This window comes from Triticum aestivum, chromosome 4D (assembly GCF_018294505.1).
Source record: "Triticum aestivum cultivar Chinese Spring chromosome 4D, IWGSC CS RefSeq v2.1, whole genome shotgun sequence".
NCBI lineage: Eukaryota > Viridiplantae > Streptophyta > Magnoliopsida > Poales > Poaceae > Triticum > Triticum aestivum.
This window is the reverse complement of record NC_057805.1, coordinates 363,493,615-363,507,241: the sequence shown is the minus strand read 5'-3', so window position 1 is coordinate 363,507,241 and position 13,627 is coordinate 363,493,615.

Sequence of the window (13,627 nt, the reverse complement as noted above, 5' to 3'; positions counted from 1 at the left end):
CCCCTTATGTCCCAGTTAGCTCTAGCTCCCCTATTTCGCCGGTTACTCCCCCAAGTAGCACAGGCGTTCCGGCCGTGAACCCTCTCAGTACTCCTGCCGAGTGGGTCTCACTTCTTGCTACTCCTGCAGCCCCGATGCTTCATCCTACCTCTGCCCCCGAGGGAGAGCCCTCGAGGCAGCGTCGTCGTGTTACCTTTAACCCGGAGGTTTCCGTTAACCACGTCAGTTCGGGATCTGAGACCGCTTCAGGGGAGGACACCGCAGCACCAGAGAGCAGTAGTGTCTTTGAGTATTCGCAGTCGTCTAGATGGTGTACGGATGTAGTTGTACGAGTCATGATGCTTCATGTATGAGAGTAGTGGAACCATTCAGGTTGTTAAATTTTCATGTATGAGTCTATGTATAATTATGATGGGACTTTAATCGCCGTATTCTCTTCACTCTTTTGTCTTTTTCGAGAATTGTTGCTGGCTTTTCCCCAATTTTATTCTTGGATGTCTCTCATCTCGATTTTGTTGCCTTGGAAAAAAAATACTCAATAGGATGACGCGGGGAGGCGGCAGTAGCAACGTTCGTGAGGGAACTCCTATTCGTCGTTCCGCACGACAGGCAGGATATTCTCCCGAGCCGTACGTTCAGCCACCACCTCCTCCGCCTGATCCTCCCTCCACCGAGCAAGTTCTGCGTATGTTTGAAAAAAAGGAACAATGATCTGATTGAAATATTGAGAAGTGTGCAAGCTATAGTTGGACAAAATGGAAATCAGAATGGTCATCACTCAAAGCTGTCAGATTTTCAGAGGACCAATCCACCCAATTTCAGTCAGGTTGTCGACCCATTGGATGCAGACGATTGGTTGCGCACCATGGAGAAAAAGCTTGAGATCGCCCGTACTGAAGGAAATGATAAAGTCCAATTTGCAACCCATTACCTTGAAGGCGCAGCTGCCATATGGTGGGAAAATACAAAAGCCATGTGGCCGATTGATGAGGAAATCACCTTCAAGGATAAGTTCCGCAAATATCACATCCCTACTGGAGTTATGAAGGCCAAGCAGCGTGAATTTCTCGCGCTTGTCCAAGGAAATCAATCTGTGGCTGAGTATCTGCAAAAATTCAATCATTTGGCCCGTTACTTTCTGTATGACGTAGCCACCGAAGAAAGGAAGATGGACAGATTTCTTGGAGGTTTAAATCCGCAACTTCGGTGTGCTCTCAGTATGTTTGATTTCACGGATTTCCAAACTCTGGTAGACAAGGCATTCATTGCTGAATGGGAACACAAGCTTATATCAGATAATAGGCATGTTAACGACAACAAGCGCAAGTTTGAGCCAAAGAAGGATGGGCAACCTATGCAAAAGGCTCGTACCTGGCAGCATACTCAGGTGGAATACCGGGCAAATTGGCAGCAGAATGTTAACAAGACCACCACTCAAGTCAAGAATGTTGTGGCCAATCCAATGCATGAGGAGCGGCAGCGCAATAATTCTTGTCTCACTTGCGGGCAGCCCGGACATTATGCCAAACAGTGCCCCAAGAACCACAAGGTGAATGCGCTGAGCAGGCCACAAGTCAACTTTATGGAGTCAGGGCCAACCCAGCAAAACTTCACTGGGCACATGAATCATATCTCCGCCGATGAATCCCAAGAGAAGCCAGAAGTCGTCATTGGTTTGTTTTCTGTTAATGACATACCTACAGTAATTTTATTTGACTCTGGGGCTTCCCATTCTTTTATTTCTCGGAGTTTTGCCGCCCAAAACAATTTTCCTTGCACAATTTTGGGCAAAAATATGCTGGTACAAACCCCGGGATCTATAATCAAGAGCAATCTAGTCTGCCGTGATCTGGAGATCAATATCAACGGGGTCCACTTTCCAACATCTCTGATAATCATTAAGTCTGAACAGTTGGATATTATATTGGGAATGAATTGGCTGACCAAATATCAAGTTTGTATAAACTGCGCAACCCGAGAAGTCAATTTAACCAGTCTGAATGGGCAACTCACCAAATTCTATGCTCGCAAGCATATACCCAAGCCAGAACTAGTGTGCACTGCTGTGGTCGAATTGGAGTTTATTCCTGTGGTCAGTGAGTACCCTGATGTGTTTCCAGAAGAACTGCCAGGCATGCCACCAGATCGGGAACTGGAATTTGCCATAGATCTTGTGCCCGGAACCGCACCATTATACAAGAAGTATTACCGGATGCCCTCATCAGAATTAGTGGAACTAAAGAAACAGCTTGATGAATTACTCCGGAAAGGTTATATTCGTCCCAGCTCTTCACCATGGGGGTCACCTGCAATCTTCGTGGGTAAAAAGGATGGCAGTCTCCGTATGTGCATAGATTATCGCCAGCTGAATGAGGTCACCATCAAAAATAAATACCCACTGCCAAGGATTGATGATCTGTTCGATCAGCTCAGTGGGGCTAAAGTATTCTCAAAAATTGATTTATGGACCGGGTATCATCAGCTCAAGATTAAAAGGGAAGATATTCCTAAGACCGCATTCAGTACACGATATGGTCTTTACGAATATACTGTGATGTCCTTTGGTCTCACCAATGCCCCTGCCTTCTTCATGCATATGATGAACAAGGTGTTCATGGACTTCCTTGACAAATTTGTGGTAGTCTTTATCGACGACATCCTCATTTACTCCAAGAGTGAAGAAGAGCATAAGGATCACCTCCGGGCAGTGCTACAACGGCTCCGCAACCATCAGCTATACGCCAAGTTCAGTAAGTGCGAATTTTGGCTCAAGCAAGTTGGGTTTCTCGGGCATGTACTATCCGCCAAAGGCATAGCCGTGGACCCGAGCAAAGTAAAGGATGTGCTCGATTGGGTACCGCCCACGACTGTAACACAGATCCGGAATTTCCTTGGATTAGCTGGATACTATTGTCGTTTCATTGAAGGGTTTTCCAAAATTGCTAAACCTATGACGGAACTGCTCAAAAAGGATACAAAGTTTGAGTGGACCAAGGACTGTGAGAAGAGTTTTTATGAGCTAAAGACGCGTCTGACAACCGCACCCGTATTGACTCTTCCAGACATTTATCGCAGCTTCGACGTGTACTGCGATGCCTCCAGACAAGGTATTGGTTGTGTATTGATGCAAGACGGCAAGGTAGTAGCCTATGCATCACGACAACTACGACCACATGAGGGAAGTTATCCTACTCATGATTTGGAATTGGCTGCAGTGGTTCATGCATTAAAAATTTGGAGACACTATCTCATTGGAAAAAGGTGCCAAATTTTTACCGACCACAAAAGCCTCAAGTACATCTTCACTCAGCCAGATTTAAATCTCCGTCAGCGAAGATGGTTAGAGTTGGTCGAGGATTATGACCTTGGAATAAATTACCATCTAGGCAAGGCCAACGTCATTGCCGATGCGCTCAGTCGAAAGCCCATCAGCTTAAATGTCATGTTAAAATCATTGCCTACCGAACTTCAGAAGGAGATCGCTCAGCTCAACTTGGTCATCATGGATGCTGGCCTCACTAATATTTTGGAAGTTACCCCCACACTTGAGATGGAAATCCGCAAGGCCCAGCCAGATGACGCCAAGCTACAAAAACATGCAAGGCAGCCCCCAGATTTCTTCAAGGACAACTTCGGTACCCTCCGATTCCGTGGACGAATTTGTTTACCAAATCAACCGGACTTGAAGAGGAAAATCTAGTCAGAAGCAACTTGGGAGCAGGAAGAGTTCCTTAAGAGTCAGTATCCAGAGTGGCTTTCCCAAGCAACCGAATCTCGGGACGAGATTCATTCTAAGTGGGGGAGGTTTGTGACAGCCTGGTTTTTGCCCTTTCTTATTTGCTTGAAATTTCATTTGAAAGTTTTTGAAACTTGGAGTTTCTGAATCTTTTCATTTGGACTTAAACACTTGGGCATCCTTGGCTTTCACCCAAGTGTTCACTTCTCTCCCAAACCATCACTTCACTTCTGATCCACCACAAAATAACCTTTGGAATATTTTTCTGAAATGAAAAATATTCATTTTCTCTCAAAAACCCTAAGCCAGATCTGTTTGCTTCAAGGCAACCCTAATTTTTATGGCTCAGAAAATTCTAAGATAATTCACAAATATTCTAGGGACCCTAGGGCACCTCCCTGAGCAAAAATATTTCATCACTTTTGGGAATATTTTTGCTACAGAAAATCTTTTCTGTTCTGGACAGAAATGGTGGTTTCTACTACAACTACCATTTTACTTGCTCCATTTGACCTGAAATTTCTTGTGCATCTTTACCTTAGTAACTTATAACTAGCCTCCAAAGCACAGCCCCAAACTCCCAGCCATTTGACCACAGTAACATCACAAAGTTACTGACCAGAAACTTACCTGGCTTGTAAAATCTTCTCTACTACACCTGGATCCAAACCAAACCGTGGTAAACTTAAAAACTACCACGACCAACATGCCAGACATGATTTTTGGACGAAGGCTGGCCTGAGGAGAGAGTTCGTGCGGTGACCACGCGTGTCCACGATGCCAGGCATGCGTGTCGACGCGCTCTGGGTGACGCCGAGCGCTCTGTTCGAGCATGCTCGCTTCCCCCGCCTGCCCAACCATGCCAAACCCCGCCACCATCATCGTCTCGACGTCCTTAACTCCTCCCTGGCACTCGCCGATGCCGGAGCTCACCGCAGCGAGCACGGGCAAGGTCCGGCCAGCCGAACAGTGCGGAGCGCACTGTGCTCGTCGCCATCCCCTTGATCCTGTGCTCGTCTCCGCTCGCCCACAGTGGCCGCGTGACCTCCGTCGCCTTCTCCCCTTCTCACTGACGCTGCTCGTCGCCGGGCGCCGTGGACAGGTGTCCACCGGCGGAGCCCGAAGCACCCTCACCGCTCGCCTATAAATAGAGCCACCCCAGCCTCCTCGAGCACCATCCAGCACTCACACACACCCCACGATCGAGTAGGAAGCCGTAGCCCGGCCGGGCAGGCCTCGGGCCGCCGTCCCCGAGCTCGAGCTCGCCGGCGATCCCCTCTGGTCGCCGCGGTAGCTCCAGCCCCTCCCAGGCCTGGGCGACCCCTCCAAGGCCTCCGCCTCTCTCCGGTGAGGCCATCTCGCCCGCTTGGAGCCTCTGGAGTGACCTCTGCTCGCCGTCTTCCTCAACTCCGGCGACCTCCATGTTCTGCCTCCGCTTGCGAGCTAGTTTCCGACGTCGTCCGACCACCCCTAGCCACGCTACAGGTACGGGCAGGTGCGCCATCGTCCCCTCTCTCAATCCCTCCCTCTCGTTTGGGCCAAGGAGCCCTCGTCGCCGGCGAGAGCACCGGCGAAGCCGCGGCCCTCTCTGTTTCTCTCTCCCTCTTCCCCCACCTGACTAGCGGGGCCCGCTATTCAGCCACTCAGTACTCGCGCGAAGCGGTACGAGTGGTGGCGCCCCTGGGCTTTACGCCTTCGACGTCACCCCCCAGCTGTTTCTTTTTATTCAAATTCATTTATATTCCAGAGAGCTTCAAACAATTTTAACTTTTCAACCATAAGTCCAAATGAGATGATTCTTTTTGCATTGTGTTCTTTGAAAGGAAATCTAACAGCTCACCAAAGATGAGATTTTTCTCAGCTGTTTAGAATTTCAGGTGAATTTCAGAAGTGTTCTTGATATTTTCTTTTTGTGTTTAAAATTATTTTCAGAAGGTGAGGCTTGTCTTGAGGATCACCAGGAGGCTTGTGAACCTCATCTGCACTAAAGCAAGCCACAAAAACATTTTTATGACGCCATTTCAATATTTGTGATTTTCTCAATTAAATGAAATGATTAACCCATGCATTTAAATAATTATTGAATTATTTGTATTCTGTTAAGTATTGGTCAGTTGTTGTGCTTGATTTACAGAATAGTTGAAACTAGTTTAAGTGGGTAAAGCAAGTTAAAATTTATTTGAGGTGATGTTAGAAATAATTTTGTTATGCATGTTAGTAATTATTTAAAGCTTTGTGTTTGCATTCTTAAATTGATAAAAAATACTCTGTTAAATACTTGTTTAATCATATTACTTGTCTTACAGAATGTTTGAACCCAACTTAGTGAGAAAGAAATTAAGAGTTGTTGATAATGATATCTTTTGGTCAAGCATATGAAAAATTTATCGGAGTTACTTTCTTGCGTAGGAAATTAATAAAACTTGTTGCAAAATATTTTGGTTAAGTTGTGAGTCATTTTGAGCAAGTAGAGTAATATGAGTTGTTGACGTTTATGCTTGGTGTGCATATGGATGACGTCGGTCATTTTTATCAATATGTGATGCATGTGTTGTTTTGCATTTCATGGCATGCTATGACATCGGTCATTTTTAGTTTAAAGTTAATCCTGAATATAACTCAATTTGAATATACCGTTGACTGGGTCATGGTGCCGCTGAATCAAGTTTCTTTCCAGTGCAACCACATTTGCCTTGTGGGAAGGCCTCGATTCGGTCCATTGACAGGGCCTCTGTTCGGTGCCTCCATCTAGGGAAGATTATGTCATGTTTGCCCTGGCCCGGTAAGCACACATAATCTTGTGTGCTCGTTGATGAGATTATGGTACCGAGTCCCCGAGTGGGAGTGTTTTGACCACGAGGGTGGTCGGGGTGTCTTTGGTAGACACGGGGCCACCCAGGACCAGCCCGTTGGGGATTTGGGTCGGAGTGGCCGGGAGAGTGCTGTGGCAATGGAGGGGTTTTGTCGGAATGCCGTTGGTCCACCCGAATGGGAATGCAAGGCCATGGGTTCCGTGGTGTGGGTACAGTGTGCTACCTCTACAGAGTGTATAATCTATCGATAGCCGAGTCCACGGTCACGGACACCCCGTACTAGGTCCCACCATGAGTCAACGTTTAATAAAAATTGCACACTAAGCTATGAACTTTGCATTGTCAATGGATGGCAGAAAGGCCATCGAGGTATTTGGGACCAAATGATGGTCGTGGTTGTGATCGCCGTAAGGATCACGAGTTGTTCTTGAGAAAGACCACTATGGTGGTGTGTTTGTGGTCCAGAGATGATCACAGTTGGTAAGCTGTCCTGAGGGACGTTCGGGCTTGATCACAGCATGTTGACATATAATGTTGCATTATTAATAATTGGTTAAATATCATGATATTGTTTGTCATTATGATTATGCTTGTTGTGAGCTTGCAAGTACATTCAATGTACTGACCTGGCGTGTCATGCCAGATTTCAGGAAAGTCTCATTGGAAAGGAGCGTTGTTCGAGTCTAGGTCGTGTCCACATCAGTGTCCCTGTGATATGGAGCTTCCGCTACGACATTATTCCGCTGCCACGTAGTTGTTCGAGTCGAGGCCCTTTTATGTTCACTAAATAATGTACATATTGTTCCGCCGCACTGAGTGTGCCGCTTGGCCTCGACCAATGTTGTAATATGAACTCTGTTCCACTAGCATCAATAAAGCGGTTGTTTTCTGTACCAATATGTTGTGTGTTGCCAGAAGACATGATCTCTGGGCTGGCAATGCAGGGTAAACCGGTCGCTCTGAGCCGGGGTGCCACAACATGTCATCGAGTACTTCACCTCCGGGTGCAGGGAGGGCACCCTGCTCAAACACAAGCCTCTGTGCGATGAGCCGGCTACCCTGGACGAGCTCCTGGTTGTGGCGGACAAGTACGCCACGGCTGACTCTTCCATGAAGACGGAGATCCGGATCGACGCATCCGGGAAGGTGATCCCGCCGGCTTCTCCGGCGCCGGCTAGTGATTCCAACCAGCGTCAGTAGCCAAACGACAATAAGCACAAGGCCCAGCAGCCGGCTTCTAACAGCCGACAGCTGACAGGTGGGACCATTGAAGACAGCACGCGGCGGCATGACCCATCTGCTGGTTGCCGTGGACAAGTTCACGAAGTGGATCAAGGCAAGGCCAATCAAGAAGCTGAATGGACCCACAACTGTCACATCACACATATCACCGTTCGATACGGTATCCCGCACAGCTCTTGGGAAATGTAGCATGCAATTTCAAAAAAATTCCTATGCTCACGCAAGATCTATATAGGAGATGCATAGCAACGAGGGGGAGAGTGTGTCTACGTGCCCTCATAGACTGTAAGCGGAAGCGTTTGACAATGCGGTTGATGTAGTCATACCCCTTCACGATCCATCTCGATCAAGTACCGAACGCACGGCACCTCCATGTTCAGCACACGTGTAGCTCGATGACGTCCTCGCCTTCTTGATCCAACAAGATGGGCGAAGCAGTAGATGAGTTCCGGCAGCATGACGGCGTGGTGCCGGTGTTGGTGAAGAACAATCTTCGCAGGGCTTCGCCAAGCACTATAGAAACTGGACGGGGTATAAACTAGAGGGGACGGGGTTGTTGGCACACGGCTTGGTGAATCTTGATGAGTCTTGGGTGCTAGCCCTGCCCCTCTATTTATATGTTGAGCCTTGGGGTCGAAACATGGAGTAAAAGCCTCCTCAAAGTCGGTTTTACCCGAAAGGCAAGAGTCCTTCTCAGACTCCAGGAGCAGACGCCAGGGTTCCCGAGGTCTGGACCCAGACGCTAGGGACCCTAGAGTCTGGCCCCTAGACTCCGCAAAACTTCCTTTTGCGCTTTCCAAAAACCTCGTGGGCTTTCCCCTTTGGCCCAAATAAAGTGTTCTCGTGCCCAAACATTTCGGAAACATCCGAAACCCCTTCCGGTGAATTCCGGAACCCTTCCGGAGACTGAACACTATTATCCCATATATCAATCCTTACCTCCGGACCACTCTGGATCAATAAAGTCTAGTAGCTTGGCGATAGTGACTAGAGAACTCTGTCAATCACTATCTTATTTGGAAGATTAACTCCCACTTGATTCAAGCGATTGTAGTACTCAGACATTCTGAGCACATGCTCACTGGCTGAGCCATTCTCCTCCATCTTGTAGGCAAAGTACTTGTCAGAGGTCTCATACCTCTCGACACAGGCATGAATCTAAAATACCAATTTTTAGCTCTTGGAACATCTCATATACTCCATGGCGTCCAAAACATTTTTGAAGTCCCGGTTCTAAGCCTTAAAGCATGGCGCACTAAACTATTAAGTAGTCATCATATCGAGCTTGCCAAACGTTCATAACGTCTGCATCTGCTCCTGCAATAGGTCTGTCACCTAGCGGTGCATCAAGGACATAATTCTTCTATGCAACAATGAGGATAATCCTCAGATCACGGACCCAGTCCGCATCATTGCCACTATCATCTTTCAACTTAGTTTTCTCTAGGAACATATCAAAAACATAGGGAAGCTACAACGCGAGCTATTTATCTACAACATAGATATGCAAATACTATCAGGACTAAGTTCATGATAAATTAAGTTCAATTAATCAAATTACTAATGAACTCCCACTTAAATAGACATCCCTCAAGTCATCTAAGTGATACCTGATCCAAATAAACTAACCCATGTCTGATCATCACGTGAGATGGGTAGTCATCAATGGTGAACATCTCTATGTTGATCATATCTACTATATGATTCACGTTCAACCTTTCGGTCTCCAGTGTTCCGAGGCCATGTCTGTACATGCTAGGCTCGTCAAGTTTAACCCAAGTATTCTGCATGTGTAAAACTGTCTTATACCCGTTGTATGTGAACGTAGAGTCTATCACACCCGACCATCACGTGGTGTCTCGAAACGAAGAATTGTAGCAACGGTGCATACTCAGGTAGAACACTTTTACCTTGAAATTTAGTGAAGGCATCATCTTATAATGCTACCGTCGTTCTAAGAAAAATAAGATGCATATAAGATAAATATCACATGCAATCAGAATATGTGACATGATATGGCCATCATCATCTCGTGCTTTTGATCTCCATCTCCAAAACATCGTCATGATCTCCATCGTCACCGGCTTGACACCTTGATCACCATCATTGCGTCGTGGTCGTCTCGCCAACTATTGCTTCTACAACTATCGCTAATGCATAGTGACAAAGTAAAGCAATTACATGGCGTTTGCATTTCATACAATAAAGAGACAACCATAAGGCTCCTGCCGGTTGCCGATAACTTTTACAAAACATGATCATCTCATGCAATAACTTATATCACATCATGTCTTGACCATATCACATCACAACATGCCCAGCAAAAACAAGTTAGACGTCCTCTACTTTGTTGTTGCAAGTTTTACGTGGCTGCTACGGGCTTCTAGCAAGAACCGTTCTTACCTACGCATCGAAACCACAACGGTGATTTATCAAGTTTGCTATTTTATCCTTCAACAAGGATTGGCCACAGTCAAATTCGATTCAACTAAAGTAGGACAAACAGACACCCGCCAGCCACCTTTATGCAAAAGTAGTTGCATGTCTGTCGGTGGAACCGGTCTCATGAATGGTCCGGGCGCTTCACCCAACAATACCGCTGAATTAAAATAGGACATTGGTGGTAAGCAGTATGACGATCACCGCCCAAAACTCTTTGTGTTCTACTCGTGCATATCATCTACGCATAGACCTGACTCTAATACCACTGTTAGGAAATGTAGCATGCAATTTCAAAAAAATTCCTACGCTCACGCAAGATCTATCTAGGAGATGCATAGCAACGAGGGGGAGAGTGTGTCTACGTACCCTCGTAGACCGTAAGCGGAAGCGTTTGACAACGCGGTTGATGTAGTCATACACCTTCACGATTGATACATCTCCAACGTATCTATAATTTATGAAGTATTCATGCTATTATATTATCATTCTTGGATGTTTTACAATCATTTTATAGCAACTTTATATCATTTTTGGGACTAACGTATTGACCCAGTGCCCAGTGCCAGTTGCTATTTATTGCTTGTATTTTACATCTCACGAAATCAATATCAAATGGAGTCCAAACACCGTGAAACTTTTTGTGGATTTTTTATGGACCATAAGACATCCAGTGGGCCAGAGAAGCACCTGGGGGGTGCCCTGAGGGGGGCACAACCCACCAGGGCACGCCTGTAGGCCCAGGTGCGCCCAGGTGTGTTCTGCCCACCTCGGTGGCCTCCCGCACCCCCCTTTGCCCTATAAATCACCAAATGTTCCAAAACCCTCGGGGTAGCCCTAGATCAGAAGTTCCGCCGCCGCAAGGCCTCTGTATGCACGAGATCCAATCTAGACCCCATTTCGGCACCCTGCCGGAGGGGGAATCATCACCGGTGGCCATCTTCATCATCCCGACGGCCACCATGATGAGGAGGGAGTAGTCCACCCTTGCGGCTGAGGGTTTGTACCAGTAGCTATGTATTTAAACTCTCTCTCTCTCTCTCATGGTCTTGAGATGTCATGATCTTGATGTATCGCGGGATTTGTTAATATAGTCGGATCATATGGTGTTTTCCCCTCTCTATCTTGTTGTGATGAATTGAGTTTTCCCTTTGAGATTTCATTTTATCGGATTTAATACTTTTATGGATTTGAGAGCACTTGATATATGTCTTGCATATGAATACTCGTGGTGACAATGGGGTATCATATTAATTCACTTGATATATGTTTTGTCACTCAACTAGCGGATTCCCGAGGTGACATTGGGGTAATCTATGCATAGGGGTTGATGCACGTTCTTGTCTTTGTTTCTCCGGTAGAAATCTTGGGGCACTCTTTGAGGTTCTTTGTGTTGGATTGAGTATTATGAATTTGAAATTATTTGGTGTTATTTTAGTACAAACTCTTGGATAGATCGATCGGAAAGAATAGCCTCGACGTGGTTTCGTACACTACAAAAAATCTCTTCTTATGTTCTCCGCTAGATAGGAACTTTGGAGTGATTCTTTATCGCACTTTGAGGGATGGTTATATGATCCAATTATATTAGCATTGTTGAGAGATTGCACTAGCGAAAGTACGGACCCTAGGCCTCATTTTCAAGCATTGCAATACTGATTTGTGCCCGTTTACTATTTGCTACCTTATTGGTTTTATTTATTCAGAATATAAAAATATATTTCTACCATCAATATTACACTTTTATCACCATCTCTTCACCGAACTAGGTTGGGGACACGAGAGACTTTTTATTATTTGGTTACTAGGTTGTTTGAGAGAGAGAGACCATCTTCATCCTACACCTCCCACGAATTGATAAACCTTCGGTCATCCACTTGAGGGAAAATTGCTACTTTCCTACAAAACTCTGTGCTTGGAGGCCCAACACGTGTCTACAAGAATAAAGTTGCATAGTAGACATCAAGATCTTTTCTGGCGCCGTTGCAGGGGAGGTGAGTGCTTGAAGGTATATCTTTAGATCTTGTAATTGAATCTTTTAGTTTCTTGTTTTATCACTAGTTTGGTTTATAAAAAGAAAACTACAAAAATGGAATTGAGGTTGCATCATATTATTCATCTCTATAATGTCTTTCATGAAAATATTTGAATGATGAGCATAGTTGCAATGTTGTTAGTATGAATTCTTTGAATATCCATGATGCTAATGATATGCAAAGCCATAAGCTTGGGGATGCTATGTTTGATGAAGATGATATTTTTAGTCCGCCAAGATTTGATGTGCAAGTTGTTATAATGATTGCATGCCTCCTATTTATGATGATTATAATGATGAAAGTGAATTTGGAGAGGTCATGACTTTATTTAGTGATGAATCCACCATTTTGGATGAGCCTTTAGTTGACTATGATAACAAAGTTGCTATCCATGATAATTATGGTGATGACATGTATGCTATAAAGAATAACGATAACCATGAAACTTGTCACCATGGTTTTAATTTTCACTCTCATGATAGTTATTTTGTTGAGTTTGCTCCCACTACTATTGATGGGAAGAAAATTTCTTATGTGGAGAGAAATAAGTTTTCTATGCTTTTGTGTCATGAAAATAATGCTTTATGTGATGGTTATATTGTTTAATTTCTTCATGATATTACTGAAAATTATTATGAGGGAGGAACTTATGCTTGTAGGAATTGCAATAATATCAAGTTTCCTCTCTATGTGTTGAAAATCTTGAAGTTGTGCTTGTTTTGCCTTCCTATGCTAGTTGATTCTTGTTCCCATAAGTTGTTTTCTCACAAAAGCCCTATGCATAGGAAGTGGGTTGCTTGCCATGTGATTCATGATGCTCTTATTATGTTCCAATTCTTATGTTTTATGCGAGCATCATTGAAATCATCATGCCTAGCTAAAATGCATTAAAGAAAAGCGCTTGTTGGGAGACAACCCAACATTTACCCCTACTGTTTTTATGTGTTCACATGATTATGCTACTGTATTAATCATGTTTTATTGCTTTTGTTTCAATAAAGTGCCAAGTAAAGCCTTTGGGATAGTGTGGATGATAGTTGACTTGAATCTGTGCAAAAACAAAAACTTTTGCGCTCAGACCAGGAATTTTGAAAATTCACTAGAACGTGCTTTTGATCTGAAATTTTTAAAGGTGATATATATACAAATTCTCTATGTTGTCCTAATTTTTCATAATTTTTGGAGTTACAGAAGTATGATTGGAGTACAGATTACTACAGACTGTTCTGTTTTTGACAGATTCTGTTTTCAATGCATAGTTTGCTTGTTTCCTAGTTTCTATGGCTTATATTGCTCAATATAAATTTTGGAAATGATATGCTACAGTAGGCATTGTGTGCAAATAATTATGAATCTTGTAT